At 41.9% G+C, this 15,801-nt stretch overlaps 1 protein-coding gene across 5 annotated transcripts in view; it reads left to right on the top strand.

Moving 5' to 3' along the window:
- PCDH15 (protocadherin related 15) overlaps positions 1 to 15,801 on the top strand; it is a 497,507-nt gene that overhangs the window by 135,879 nt on the left and 345,827 nt on the right. For all 5 annotated transcript variants that reach the window (XM_085064475.1, XM_085064474.1, XM_085064476.1 and 2 more), the window contains exon 3: positions 5,430 to 5,507. The gene's annotated coding sequence lies outside the window, so the exon portion shown is untranslated. The remainder of the gene's footprint in view (positions 1 to 5,429; positions 5,508 to 15,801) is intronic.

The following is a 15,801-nucleotide window of genomic DNA, read 5'->3' as shown; positions in this document are numbered from 1 at the left end:
ATACTTATTCTGTTCCTTGCAAGGGATAGAAAGGAAATGAAAGATCTCTTGAAAGATTTTTGGCCCTATTTCTCCCAAGAGTTAAAAAACAATAACAATAAAGCTGCCAAAATGATACAGAGATCTTATCTCAGGCCTGACTGTTCCATTGGTTTTGATCAGCAATATTGGACACGCAGGGATTTTAGCTCTGTAAATCGTTTGGATTATGCCTGGCTTTTGTGAAAGCAAAATTGCTCCGTTTTAGTCCAGTTGTGAATAACAAAAGAGTGGGAAATCTCAGTCACGGTGTTTGGTTTTCTTCAATGTTTTTGTTGAAAACTTAGGGAAATTGGTATCTAATGCTTATAATTAAAAATCAGGTACGAAATTCAGTCTGCATCCTGCAGCAGGATTGATTCCAGAGTCATCCCTAATGATGGGGGAATGCTCTTGCCATGATTACAGAGCTTCAGGCTCAGAGGAAAACCCCTTCATTAGCTGGGAGAAGAGAAGCTGCTGGGGCTGTCTTTGCAAGGTGCTTAATTTGCCTCCTTGTCTTTGGCTGCAGGTGCCACAAAAGCTGAACAAACATCTGGTATACATTTTTCAGGTTTTGGGGAAGAGACGTTAAGAGAAAGACTAAATTATTTTGTCAATTCCCTTTTTTAATTTTTTCCCCCCCTGTGGTAATAATATATAAATACATTGATTTATCTTTGAACATCATAAATGCCTCACTCAGCAGTGATGGCTAAACTCACTTCCTTCATTTATCCTCAAAAGAATTGTTCTAGTTATTCCTATTATTTGAGTGTGAACAATGGAACACACTGATTACAGTGGTGCTGTTGGCCATGGAGAGCAGACTGTCTGATAAACTTTTTATTTCAGTATGCATCTTCCAGGAACTTTTTTGGCTTTCTAAAAAAAATCTTTATCACCCCATCAGTGATATTCCTCAGTTCTCGCCATCCTTTAAGTCTGGAGCTCTGCTTTCAGAACTCAAACAAATACTGCCCTTTCTAGGGTGGTTTTTTCCTTTAAATCAGTGCAGGAGCAATGCAGGAATACTCACCAATTTAGAGCTTCCTGTCAGGTTTTATACACACTGCCTAAAGCATAAATCACTTAGAAATTCATCTTTCAGAAATCATTGCCACTTAAAGGAATATTTATCCTTTCTATGGGCTGGACATGAAAAGCCCTGAAGGAAAGCAGATGCTTTTGGAAAGGCTCGATGAGATACCTGGGCTGCCAGTAGGATATGTTTTCTAAAATCAGATTAAGTACTTGATCTTTACCATTTTGAAGGTGGTCTGATAATGCAGACTGGCAGCTGGACCCATTTCTTATCCGTGCCACATTTTTTTTTCCCACCAGAGTGACATTGCACTTATTTTTTATGGTCATTCTGTCCATCATGGTTTGTGTTTTGATTGTGTCACTTCTGAACACAGAGGGGTAAATTGAAGCTGTCCAGAAGAGCAAAGCATGAAGCTGGTGGTGACTGGTTTGATGGCATTGCTGGATCCAGCACTTAAAGGGAGTTCCTGGAAACGTGGGAGCTTTGGGACATCCCTTTGCTGGAATTCACCACCAACACACCTGGCATCTGCCCTCCAGACCATTTTGGGTAGAGATCCCTCTGTTCACCCCATCCTAAGGTGATTCTGGGTTTTCCAGGAGGACATCACTCTCTGTGACCAGGCCTTGTCCTGATGACGAAACTCCCTATTTCTATGAACAATTGACACCGGGAAAGAGAGCAGAAAATCAGTCCCTGGTACCTCACTGTATGCTGGCTCTGAGTGCCACAGTGAGGTGCAAAAGGGGTGGAAAGATCAGAGGAAACATGGGATTTCAGGCCTTGCTCAGTGTGGGATAAGGATCAGGCCCCGGCACAGGCAGTGCGGCCGATGGGAGCTGCTGCTGGCATGGAACTGGGAGCACTGGTGACAGGACAAGGAGCAATGGCCATAAAACACAACAAGTTCCACCCCACCAGGAGGGAGAGCTTTCCATGGAGGGTGGCAGAGCCCTGGAACAGCTGCCCAGGAAGAGTCTCCTTCCCTGGAGACATCCCAAACCCACCTGGACACATCCCTGTTCCACCTGCTTCAGGTGACCCTGCCTGGTGACCCAGGTTGGACTGGATCATCTCCAGGGCTTATTCTGGGATTCTGGGAAGATCTCCTGGCCCTGCAGCGGGCTGTGTGAAATGCAGAGCTGGTGGTTTTGTCTGACACTGTCCCGCCTGGTGCAGGGTGGGAATTCCAGGGGATTTTGACCTGCCAGGAGCACTAATTAAGCTGCACTAATCCTTGCCTGACCAGGAACTGGAAGGATTTCCTCAGGTGGTTCCAGCATGCTCCTGTAATTTGTCTTGAGTGCCAAGCACTTCATGCTGAGGACACTGGGAATTAGTAAAGCCCCCCTCAGCAGGGCTGTGTATCACAGCACCTTTTTTATTTTATTAATCTATGTTTTATTTCTTTAAGGCGGGGAACCATTTTCCAGTTTGTAGGGGGGTCAGAGGGAACACCAGCAGGTCCTGAGGTCATCTCTGCATCCTCAGGGTGTGCAGTTCCTGCTTTCAACATCCTGTCATTACAGTTTGGGAGTGAATTATTCAGTGTTGTGTGTTTCAGAGCTGCTGAAGGGATGAATTTGATTTACTGCCTCAGGAGCTGATTATTCCATGTGTGAACAGGTGGATATTCATGGAGAGAGCCCTTCACTCACTGCCCTTGCACTCCCCAGATTTGTGTCTCTCACCCAAGGAATGGATTCTCTTTCTCAAGGAAGGGAGAGCTGTGTAAAGTGTGTTTAAAGGATGTGAAAAGGGCTGGGTTTTTATTGTCTAATCTCATGGGGAGTGAAAGTATTTTTATTATAAAATGCCAGACTCCTATCCCCTCTCACACCTCCACCTCTCCTGGGCTGTTCTCAACAACAGGTGCTTCACAAATCATCTGAGAACAATGAAAGGAATCTGTGGGATTTTAGTCTTCCATGATTTAAAGCCTCTCTCAGCCACATTCATTTAAACAGACACTACAAAAAAAGTGAAAAGAACCTCTGTGCTAAACTCTGTAAAGTCACATCGTTCTGGGTAAAGCATGGATTTTAATTCCAATTCTATTTTCTACAAGGCCTTAATGTTATTATTTGTAGCTATAAAGACGTGGCTGACCTAGAATAAACCATATTTTTGATCTCATTAGGAAAAAAAAGTTTCACTATTTCTGGTCTTAACTGAGTGATTAGTTTAAACACGACTTAGATATTTTTACAATGACCAGAGCTGCAGGAAAAGTGATGCTGAGGTCCCTGCACCACCTGCAGTGTGAGGTCTCAGAAAGGTTTAGCAGAAAATGTTAATTTTATTACACTGCTAAAATTCTCTACAGCTGTGAAAAGTACACCAAACTTATTTAGATCTTCTCTGCTTCTACTTCAAAACTTCTTTTAAACATAGCATTAGTTAGTGTAGCACTGTTTTGGTGAGTTTTGGGCTTGTTTTGGGGTTTTTTTGTTTGGGGTTTGTTTTTTGTCACCACGGACGAAACCCCTTTCTTCAAACATAACAAGGAGAAGCCATTTAAATAAGTTAATTTTTGTCGTGAATCTTATTATGTGTATTCAGTAGGCTGACTTTTACCTTTTTATTTGTTTTTAAGAAGAGCAGGGCAGATCTTAACATTTGTTTAAAAAATAGGTTTGTGGCAGGAATGAAAAGGATTGCATTAAAATTAGAGATGATTCGGTGAACTGCTATGCCAGTTATGGGAAAGTTCAAAATAGCTTCGGGTATAATAAGCAACTTCGTTATATTAATGCAAAATATTTTCCTATCATTAAAAAATTAAAGAACATTCTAAATGTTATTTCTGCTCCTAGGGAAAAAAAAATCAAAATCTTCATTTTTTTTACAGTTATTGCTTTGTTCCTAAATGAACTGTTACATACAAAGTATTTTCAGAGCAATTCACTGATCTCAGAGAAAATACTCTAAAAAAACCCATCCAGCTTGAAGGGAAATAGCCATTTGAGTTACTTTTTGCCTCCTCCCTCTGCACTTAATATCAAATTAACTTATGAATTGTCAGAAACAACAACAAAGCAGTGCTGCACTGCTCCTGCCAATTCTCATTTCCTCAGGAAGTGCATTGTTGTTTTCCCTTGGAAAAGTGTGCCTGCTGGAAATAGCAATGAGATGCACAGAGGAGAGGAATTGCCATGGGAACGTTTTATAATCCATGGGAAGTGGCTCCTGAGCTGCTGCAGTTTCCTCCTGTGGACTGGGAGAATTTATTCCTTCCCTGCCCTTCCCAGGAACCAGAGAGTGAAAGCTGGGGGTTTCAGAGATAATAATGCCATGCACAAAAATAGGTTGTAACATTTTGGGGCTGGGATGGCTTTGTGTCCATGCACAGCCACGCTGAAATCTGCTTTTTGCTGTTATTTTCTGTGTCTGACATTTCACGGGGACTATTCAGAAGCCCTTTTAGCAAAGGGCTACACCCAGGTGGTGTCAGGAGTGATTTTGGTGTCACCAAAACTCATTTCCTGCATGGAGTATTTCCTCACAGCCAAGGCCCCAGTGCTCTGGGGCAGAGCTTGACTTAGAGGGTTATAAACAGATTAGATGATTTATATATTTATTTAAGGTTTGTGCCAAAGCAAAAGAACTTTTGCTCACTGTTCCTTCCTGGTTATAAATGCAGCCAGTGCCCTTCAGGGGGCAAGAAGGGGAGAGAGCCAGGATGTTCCTGCCTTTAAAACTGCAGCCTAGGAAAAGCCAAATGAATAAAGAGAAGTTCTTTGATCCCAGAATTCCTCCTTATTCCCCATTTTGGTGAGCTTTAGTCACATTCCTGCTTGTTCTGTGTGCTTTGCCTCATCCAAACTCAGTTACTGCAGCATTAAATATTGTCTGGGTGCTTATGAATGTATAAAATAATGGGAGAAATAGAATTATGACAGTGATCCATGGATGTATTTTGGAAATCATACACAAGCACAAGGAACCATCAATCTAGTCCTGCAACAGTTCTTGGATTTATTGAGCCTGTGTACTGAAAATGTTAAATGAACTCATGTATTTTAAATCACCGAGTTTGAGCTGGCACAGCTGGGCTTGCTTTGTTGGTGTGGTCAAATGACCTCCGAAAACACATATTTTGAAGTTCTATTCCCTCTTGCTGAAATCAAGGCTGTTACTTGAAGGATAGGTAGTAGAATACACTCAAAGGCATTGCTTATAAATCAAACCAATCCTTTCTCTGCAGAGCCTTGATTTATGCACGTCAAATTAACTTTTCCAAACTTGCTGTAATTTATCTCAAATGTGGGACTTCTCAAAAAAAGGGAAATGAAATGTATTTGTGCTGTGCACTCAAGGTAAAATTTTGGAGTCAGTATTAATCAGGAGCAATGTGTTCCAGGATGAAGGGAACGTAATTCAGCAGATTCCTTTGGAGCAGCAGTTGTTCTCCTGGCTGACAGAGGGACCAGAAAAAATGGTAAGAAAAACTTCTTCTTTTAACTGGAAAGTGTGTCTTCAATTTCCCCCTCTCATTTTTCTATTTTTTTTTAATCCACTGCATTAATAATCCAAAAATGCATATTGGGAGTTTTGATGGTGAAGTGTTGAACAGACAAACCAGGTGAAGATTAAACAGTTCAACTGGTATTGTGTAACAGTAAAGAAAGTGTGATGGTTTATCACCTCCAGAGTTATAACTAATGTGTCATTTCTGCTGTTCTGCATGTACAAAAAATAGTTCTGGGGCCCGGGATAGATTTATTATTCTTCATTGATTGCCTCATTCTGTTGCAGGACATTTCTGGCAGTAAAGCAGCAGAACTGTCACATCCATCATGATGTGTCGGAGATGTGTCAGGGCTGGGGCTCTTTTTTGAACTTTACTGCTCCTGAAAAATGTAGCTGAGCATTATAGGCAGAAGTCTGACATTTCCAAGATGAAAATCAATCTTTTTTTATGTGGGGATTCTCAAAGCAGACTTGAGCTTTGATTGCACAAGGGGTGGTTTCATGCGTTGGGGATACGACAGGGACACCAAATAATTTGGGTAACAGATCTGGCAGGTGTTCTGTAATGAATATAAATTGGAGGAATGATCATAGAGGAGACACTCAAGTCAAGATGGAACAGCAAACATTGATCTGCTGCTGTCACAGCTGGGAACCTGAAGGTTTTGCTTTTTGGTTGGTGTGTTTTCTTGTATTTCTTTTTAAAGCTGGGGACTAACCAGGTAAACACAGCATACTGTGAATTTATATTCCATATTACACCGTATTTAGAGGTGGAAAAAAAGAAGAATTATTAAAATTCATTGCTAAAAGCATGAGAAACAATGCTTTTAGTAGGAAAGGTCTTACTGTGCAGGAAGGGAGGTCAGATGAAACACTTTGAGCTTTAAAATGAATACTAAAAAAAATGTTCAAGCAATCTACATGATTGTAAATACCTTGAAAAAAGGAGAGGCACTGTGTCACAGGTCCAGGGCTCAGCACCTGGGCATTAGGGTGTCACTGGAGACAAAAAGGGACAGTTTGATGCTGGTGGCTGTGTGTGAGCACAGCAGAAATCTGAGGAGAAGGGAGCACAGAGCCACAAACAGCCAGACAGGCGAGATTTTTAGATGCTGGGAGCGTGATGATAAAATATTTTGATGTTGGGTTGTTTCCCTGGGAAGACGTTTGGGAATAACGAGCAGAGTGGTGTTGTTTCCTCATTATTTGTGTTCAGAGAAATATCTAAATAAATAAGATGATGATGTGATACTCAGTTGTCCCCTTCAATAGGAAGAAACATGGAAATTCCACATAGTAGCCATTTTCTAAGATCAGTTCAAGATAATCAGTTGCTATTTAAATCAGGCAGTTTTAGCTCAGTTGTTTCTCAATTTAGCCACTCAAATGCACTCTGATTTTCCTCACAAATGATGCTCTGTCAGCCACAAAACATTGACTCAATTTTGTTAAGGAGTTTGGCAATGCATGAAATCCGTGATTAGGGGAGGAACAGTTTCACCCCTTTGAGTTTCCAACAATTATTTAATTCAGGACAAACAGCAAAAGTCCCTGGAGCACACAAGTAGTCTGAAGTGTAACCACGATGACAGCTAAGCTGGATCAATAATTTCTCATCCCTACAGTTACTAATAATAAGCTGAAGAAAGAAATATTGGCTATTTCCGAGCTAAAGGCACCGAGAGAAGCAAATTTGGAGTGGACTCCATTAACTCAAATTGCCTTCAGCCTGTTAAGCCTTGGCACTGAGCTGTTTGCAGCCAGAGTTTGTTTCTAAAACTCTGGCAGCCAAGGAATTAAACCTTGCCTGAGTTTTAAAAGCATGTTTTCTGAGCCTTAATAAAGTGACACTTTGTCTTACTTTTGCATCTCCAGTCATGCAGGAAATTAGAGGCCTGGCTTCTTCCTGCAGACTTTGGGTTTCAGGCTCCAGGCTCAATTTGGCAGCTTTTATTGCTCAAATTGGCTTGTAAATGAGATATTTGTGTCTAAAGTACGACTGATATCAACTTGCTTGCAAACACTTACAACATGGACATGTCTCTCATTTGATTCTGTAATTATATGATGGTTTTTCTTGTCAAGAGAGCTCAGAAACTTAATATTGATTTATGTTGCTGAGTTTCTGAAACTGCGATGTGTCATTGTTGAGCATAATTTAGAGTGGTCTTTTTCCTCCTCTCTAATCTTCTACTTGCCAAGCTTGAGCTCATCTGGGCCTGCAATGATCTCAAAAATCATTTAACCCTTGTGGGGGTGTGGTGACAGTGGCATGGATGAAGGTGATGTCATTGAGGTGTCTGATTTCTTCATGGTTTTCTGGTTGATAGGAAATGATCTTTCCAAGCAAGGCGTGAATACTCTCAGCGTGACAATTATTAAAATTCCTTTCTCTTGGGTGTCCTGGGAGGCTTCATCTTCTCCTGCCACAGCAAGAGGTGGATATGAATGCTCTGCTTGCTGTGTCCACAATGCACTGGAGGTGCTGCAAAGTGCTCTGCTGACACCCCAAAGTCAGCCAGACCTTGTAGGGATCTGCCTCTGCATTCTCAGCAAAGCGAGCTCCTCAATGGAGCCCAAAATGTTTTTAAAATTTAAAAGAAAAAAAAAAAAAAAGGCCAGGTTTTGATAGAATAAAAACTTGAATGGTCTTTCTCAATGAACAAGAAAAAAAAGTGAAAAAAGCAAGTGACTGCCTTCCAACCCAGTCCGTTCTGGGACTCTATAATCCCATGATCAGTAGATGCTGTGGTGTAATCACCCACTCAGGGGCACCTCCGTTGAAGGAACACACTGGTATTTTTGTTTTCTGACAGGTGTTTCACTTGTATTTGCATTCCAGCCCATCTGCAGAGCTCAGGCAAAGTGCAGTGAGTGCCCTGAAGCCTCTGTTGAAACCACTGCATCACAATTACCCAGCTCAAAGGAGGCTGCCATTGAGCTAATGTATTTACATGCAGATAAATAAATGCATAAACCTGGCCCATATTTTCAATTCATTTTCATAGCAAAACTGAAATCATGGTGCTGAGAATTGATTTCAGCTTTTGCGTTACTAAATGGATGGGAATATTCTGAACATTAAATTCTCCTGGAATTTCTTCTGGTGCGTGATGTGTTATTTGACAGACAGTTTGTGGGATGTGGAAATGAATGTTTGACACACATTGGTGTTGTGATCAGGGCTCTCTGTTTGCCAGGATGAAATGAAAATGGGGAGCTGGTCCCAAAGCAGGACCCAGCAGTGGCTGGATCAGATGGACTCTCTCTCATGGATACTTCTGTCTGTGTGCTGAAGCTGTGCTCCCCACTCCCTGGGATCTGACAAGGCAGTGGGGGTGTAGGCAGACTTTGGGCTATTTGCTTTGGTTTGCATTAGGAGATTTTGTATTAACTCAGTGTTAGCCACTCCAATTTCCTCAGCTGAATACGAAGTGTTGAGGTTTCAGGACTGCTGTGCCCACCCCACGTGTTTCTTTAGCCAGGAGAGGATAATTCCCATTGCCTGGAAGGTTTGAATGGTTTGAGCAACAGAACTCTGCTCTGAGGCTTTGTTGCTGGTGGGATGGAGGGCAGGGGTGGTTACAGTTTTGAGGATGATGAGAAACACGAGGTGAGGAGGAATCCAACAGAGGGAGGTGGTGAGGTGGGCAAAGCTCGTGGAGCATTCCCAGCTGCCTTGTCACAGGGACAGCCTTGGGCACTGTTCATTTCTTTGCTACTTGATGAGTGGAGCAGCATTTCCGTGCCTTCCCAGGCTGGCTGCTGTCACAGGGGGGTGTTTACCATCAAGTTGTGTCCTTGTGGAGGAGCCAGGCCCGGCTCAAATTGGTGCATTGCTCAGGGGGACACGTACCTGAGGGGAAGCACTCTGGCTGAGCTGCTTTGGTCAGATAAAACAGGCCTCCTGCTGGAGCTCTATCCATGTGCAATTGTTCTTTCCTAGTTCCTCACAGCTGGGAAGTGCAGGATGTACACCAGCAGTGAAATCTGTTCAGGTTTTCTATCCAAAACCCCTTCCCAGATGTGCCTTTAATGACTCCTTCATTCCGAACTATTACCATCCCTGATAAAATTGCATTAATCACTCATATTCCTGGGTTCACTTTGCTATTTGAAGCAGAATAAATTTTTTCCTGGAGGCAGGGAAGGAGTTCTGTTTCCCTCAGTGATGTTTTGGAACTGAAAGGGTAGATCGTGAACAACCCAAAACTTCCAGGGTGTCATTTTCCTGTTCTTGGAGAAAATTTGAGTGGGACAGAAGACTGGGGATCTAAAAAGCCATGGGGTGGCCACAGCTTTGCAGTCCCCATGCCTGCAGGTGTCCAAGGAAGGCCTGGAGGTGGCACTGAGTGCTCTGGGCTGGGGACAAGGTGGGCATTGGGCACAGCTGGGACTCCATGGGCTGGGAGGGCTTTTCCCACCTCAGGGATTTTGACTTTCCAGCATTGTAATAAGGAGTTTGGTTTTCGCAACTGAAAACAAATGGGGTGGTTTTAAAAGCCAGAAAGAGTTCCTGAAGTGGGATCAGTGGGAAAATCCTGTGATGTTTCTTCATGTTCCTTTAAAGTGAGGAGGTACCCACCTTTGGGTTATTGGCATCTTTACATCTGAATAATTTCTGAATTTTACTTGAGCTTTCTTTCAAGGACAGGTTGGATGGGGCCCTGAGCAGCCTGTTCCAGGGAGTGACATCCCTGCCTGTGGCAGGGGGTGGAATGGGAGATTTCTAAGGTCTCTCCCAAACCATTCCAGGATTCTGTGACTCTAATCTAGTGTTCTATCCTGGCAGAGAATAGCTGGTGAGTCAGAGATACATATTGGCAAGCATTCCATATGCCACAGTGGAATAATTTATGCTTAAAACAAGCTCATGGATAAAGGTCTCCCTCTTGAAGTTACAGCTCCTTCTCTCCATAAGATTGGGGGGTTTTGGCATATATCCATTTGGAGGAACAGGTTGTGCAGTTTGCTTGGGTTTGGGGGGCAAACAGTTACAGGCTGGTGCCATGGAGCAGCAGATACACTTTTCCATCTCTTTTTTTAACCCAACAGGTTTGTCCCATCAAACCTATTTCAAAAATATATGTCTTGTCCCTAATGAATGTTTCTAATTCCTTCAAGGTTAAAAGGACATGGTTTCAAAGCATGAATCAGTCTGTTGAGAGTTGTCTTAAAATTGGATGCAGATTTTTTATTCTATGAAAATCAGAAATCTCTTAAATTTGTCTAAATTTATTTATTAAATATGTATGTATATATAACATGTATATTATTAAATATATTTGCCTAATATGTCTTGCATAGAGAGTTTGAAGCAGACTGACACCCTCAGACTCCCTGCCCTGGTACCTTAGAGAAAGACTTGAAAGTTAATTTATTCCCAGTTTTTATAAAGGATAAAAAGAAAATCAACTTTTTCAGTGCCTGATATGAAATTTTCTGCATTGCCTCAGCTTGGAGTTTACTGAATTCTGCATCTGTGATGTCAGGACTGGAGAGAGGCACCTCATCCCTGACATTTCTGTCACATTGGGACACCAGGGGAGGTTCAAATCAGATATTAGGGGGAATACTGACTGAAAGGGAGTGGTCAGGAGCTGGAATAAATTGGTCAGGAGCTGGAATAAGTTGGTCGGGAGCTAGAATAAGTTGATCAGGCATCAGAATGAGCTGCCTAGGGCAGTTTTGGAGACACCATCTCTGGAAGTGTCCAAAAGCTGTCCGGATGTGGCCCTTGGGATGTGGTTTCGGGGTGATGCTGGTGCTGCTGGAGTGACATCTGATGATCCTGAGGGTCTCTCTCAGCCTGGATGATTCTGGAAGCTGTCAGGCTTCCATTGGTTGAATTTCTCCAGCTCCCAGCAGATGTACTGTGTGTCTGGGGGACTCTGCTGGTGCTGGACAGATTCCCACACCCTGAGAAGGAAAGGTTATTAAAAGCAGAGTCAATCCTGAGCAGGTACTGAATCCATACAGCTCCCAAACGATCCCAGCGATCAGACCACTGGAAATATTTGGTGAGCACACTTTTCTTCAGTTTCTGAGGCAACCAACGGATTGTGCCAAGCAAAGCAATGTTTTTAGGAGTGTGATTTCTCAAGGGCTCTCACTGCTGTGTGCCGAGCAAGAGGGATATTGGATGTAATGCTAAAACTGCTTATTTGTAAATTAATGTTATCTATTCAGAATGAGTGTTGAAGAGGGCTGATTGCCAATCCAGTCAGGGGTAATATGTTCTTTGAGAAGTCGTTAGTCATACTTTAGTTTTCATTAAGTCGCTAATATTGGTGGTTTGTTTTTTTTCCATGTGACAGATTTTCTCCCTTTTTCAGGTCAAACTTCACCTGAGTTTAACCGTTGTCCCAATGCTGAGCACTGGAATGGGCTGCCCAGGGCAGTCCTGGAGTCACCATCCTGGACTTGTACAAAAAATGGGGCCCTTGGTGGTGTGGTTTAGTGGCTGTGGAGGGTTTAGGTGAAAAATTAATTTCATAATTGCATGACTGTGGCAGCACATGGGCTGATTTTACAGCTGCCTTGGTTTTGTTTGCCTTTCTTGCCTTCCCTTGTACTGCAGACACAAAGCTGAGACAAAGCCCAGCCTGAAAGGGTCACTCTCAATCTTCTTCCTAACAAAAGGGTGAAGAGAGCAGAGCCATAAAAAGACCTCGCTGCACTCATATCTTCTGAAGTTGCTGCTTCTTTTTGAACAGAAATGTTTTCTATTTAAATATTTATTTTCATTGCTCGGGGTAACTGCAGCCATCCTTATGTGAGGGCATTCACCAGGAGGAAGGATAAAAGCTCAAACTGCTTTCAAGTACATTATCTACTTGTGCCGTGAAGGAAAAACATCCATCTTTAATCAAACTACATATTATCTTTTGTTTGTAGGCAAGTAGCTCCTCAGAAGAGATAGTGATTGGAAAGATTATTAAAAAAAACCTATTCAGCAGCAGTCCATGGTCATGTTTAAGATCAGGCTGTGGTTCAGAATCCACTAAATCTTGACTCTCATCCTGTTAAAACTGGCAGTGATTGGATTTACACTTCCCAAGATCAAGAAAAAATTAATTCAGAGAGAAGTAATGGTGTACATCTATATATTATGTCACATATATTATATTATATCCTGTATATTACATTAAAAATGTGATTGCAGGGAGAAGAAGAGCAAGGATGTGGTGTTTGTGTTTGAGCACAGAGACTGGAGCAAGTTGAAATAATGGAAATAATGAAAACAGACAAAATCCATCCTTAAACAGGCAGTGCTGGAAATTAGGTTAAGAACATTGCTTTGATTTGTTGAGTTGCCCGTGGTCAAAACATTCAACTCCAATATTTAACTATTTAAAATTGGAAATGAAGGGGAGAAATACCTGGTACTTAACTAGCAATTTTTTTTTCTTTAAATGCAACCAATACAACTTAAAGTCATTTAACCCCAAGCTGTTTTCTATTGAAACCTGTGGGCAGGGAAGTTCAAGTGCAAGCAACTTTTAATAGTGTGTGGGTAGAGAGTTCCTTGCCAATTGCCCTGAAACAGGCAGGGGCTAAATGCACTAAGGGATGAAATGAAAGTGAGTGAGAACACCTGAAAAAACCACAGATGACTTCCAGAAAGAAACAACAATATGTCTGAGTGTCAACTCTTTACTCCAGGTTTCCAAGAAGTGAAATGGAGATGGATGAGCAGACCCACCTATAGCTCATGTGTAGCATTTGGGGGCAGAATCAGGGAATTAAAGGCAGGGAATTCCTTCTTCCTGCTGCACAGTTTTCCTGAAGGAACACTGAGGGCTGTGCTCTAGTAGAGAAGAAATGGTCAGAGAATGCGATGTGTTCATTTTGTATGAGTTTTCCCAAATCCTCTTGGTTAGCAACTCAAGGATTGTGAGTGTGAATCTATGAGAAGAGAGTGAATCTATGAGAGTGTGAATCTATGAGAGTTTGAAGAGGAAACTCAATGCATACTTGAGGCAGAAACTCTGGGTTTAGGTGGAAAATGGAGCTCCTGACCCAAGGATGGTTTGTTAAGGATAGACATTGGAAAAGGTCAGCTCAGTAATATAAAATGATCAGGCTAATCTGTTAATTAGACAAATGCAGTCCCCATCCCTGCAGGTGTCCAGAGAAGGCCAGGATGTGGCACTCAGTGCTCTAGGCTGGGGACAAGATGGGGACAAGGTTGGACTCCATGGGCTGGGAGGCCTTTTCCAGCCCCAACAATTGCATGATTCTAAATCCATGAATCTCCTTTTCCCACTCCTTTTTCTTTCTTTCTTCTTCTTCTTTTTTTTTTGGTTTTTTTTTTTTTTTTTGAATGTGCTTTATTTCTAGAATATTTATTTTATAAAATCTGTGCACATTTCCTTTTATCATGTCCTGGCATTTAACAAATTATATGTGGTTTAGAAACCAGTGTGACTCAGCACTTAGCACACAAAATTTTAGCTATCTTAGGGGTTTTTGCTTATTAAAGAGCCCTGTTTTGGAGGAAATACAATGATTACAGAAGTCTCTGAGGATTCAGATAATGAAAGCAGCATATGAGCAGTCTTTTCCAATAAAGCTGGCAAATGACTCAAAATGGTTTGAGTCGGAAATGTGAAAATGACAGGATTTTCTGGGCCTTGTGATTTTGGTGACCTGACTGTCTTTATCTGGTGTTGCAGTTGGCGTGTACCTGTGTCATGTTATCAACTTGCAGCATTTATGTATTCATTTAGAAGTATTTTAGAAATAGAAGTATTTTTCAGGACTTATGATCTGTCATATATTGAACTCTTATTTTACCTCTGGATTTCTACTTCTTCATCCCACTCCATTTCTGCCTCTAATTGCCTCATTGCCTCAGATGTGTGAAGTTTTTGGTCTTGCAGAGAGACAACTTTTGTCCATGAGCTGCAATTTATTGATGGGCAAAAGTTCTGGAGAGAAACCCAGGAGCTCTAACAATCCCCCAACCTTCAGTTCTGTTCTCAAGGCCTGGTTTTTATTAAATCACAGACTCAAGTGCTAAGCAAGTACAAAAATGCAAAAATACCTGTGTGTTACAGGATGGTGAGTGTGTTAAAGGAAAGATTTTGGCTGTAACTGTGTCCAAAAAGCTTTTTGACAAAGAGTTCTTGGTTACCTGATGGCTTTTCAGGTCTGTGGTAAGGTACAGCTTATCACAACCAAAAATCCCAATAGATTTTGAAGTACCTGGGGATCGTTCCTTAAAAATTATAATCTTGTTGTGGTCTGTCACAGGAGATTTGAGCAGCTGGAGCTCACTGGATGAGTCCAAGAGCATATGAAAGGAATGGGAAGAGGGGACATAACATCAGAATACGTGATGAAAATAACTGCAACTAGACAAAAAGATAAAAGGGGAAATTGCATGTGGTTATAGAAGAAAAATTGATTAAAATTTACATAAACTTTGGCCCAAGAAGTCCCTGACCTGCAAACTTCTGGAAGCCAAGAGCTTCTTTGGGTGAAACAACAAGGGATTTCCTCACAGGAATTTTTCATTGAAAGGATTCTCACCTGATTTTCTGTGATCAGAGTCTGAGTCACACAAACAGTGGGAGAAAAGGAATGGAAAAATAAACTTAGCCCTTGATAGAGGGACTGCTTACGGGGAGTTCTAGATGCAAAACAAACTGGTAAATAAAGCAGGAGCTAAATACCAGTATAGATGGAGTAATAGAAAATGTAATTTGCATTATGAAATCAACCGTAAATTAGGAGTGTTTGTTTAAATGACAAATGTTGATGCTGGATCAAGGGGATAAAACTGAAACAAACCATTCCTTGAAGGAAGCAATCAGTGTTGGGCTTAAGCACCCATAAATTGTTTTGGCTCATGCAGTTTCATGCCTTGGGAAACCTTTTCCTTTTCAAGCAATCAGGAGCAGCCAGGGCTGTAGTGCCACAGTGCACGAGCACCTCCTCCACGTAGGAGCTCCAAGGAGACCCATTTGCAGTGTATTTCCCTTCTGGAGTTTCCAAAATCCCAATAAAAATCCCAGACAAACTGTACAACCAAAACCATAATTTTTCTTCATTTTTTCTTCATTTCTCCACTCTGCATTTACTGATGTGAGGCACGGCTTTTCCCTCTCTGATTTAAGTTGGAATTTGATCCTTCAGGGAAGACCTTGGCTGCACAGACCAGTGTCTGGGTTTGAGGGCAGCTCTCCAGTGGGAAGTACAAGGAAAAGGGAGTTTAAAGGACCAGCAGGTTTCTGACCCACGGTTGATCATGA

The sequence above is a fragment of the Lichenostomus cassidix genome, chromosome 6 (assembly GCF_008360975.1).
Source record: "Lichenostomus cassidix isolate B80296 chromosome 6, HeHo_3.0, whole genome shotgun sequence".
Lineage (NCBI taxonomy): Eukaryota > Metazoa > Chordata > Aves > Passeriformes > Meliphagidae > Lichenostomus > Lichenostomus cassidix.
This window is presented reverse-complemented; position numbering and strand designations above follow the sequence as displayed.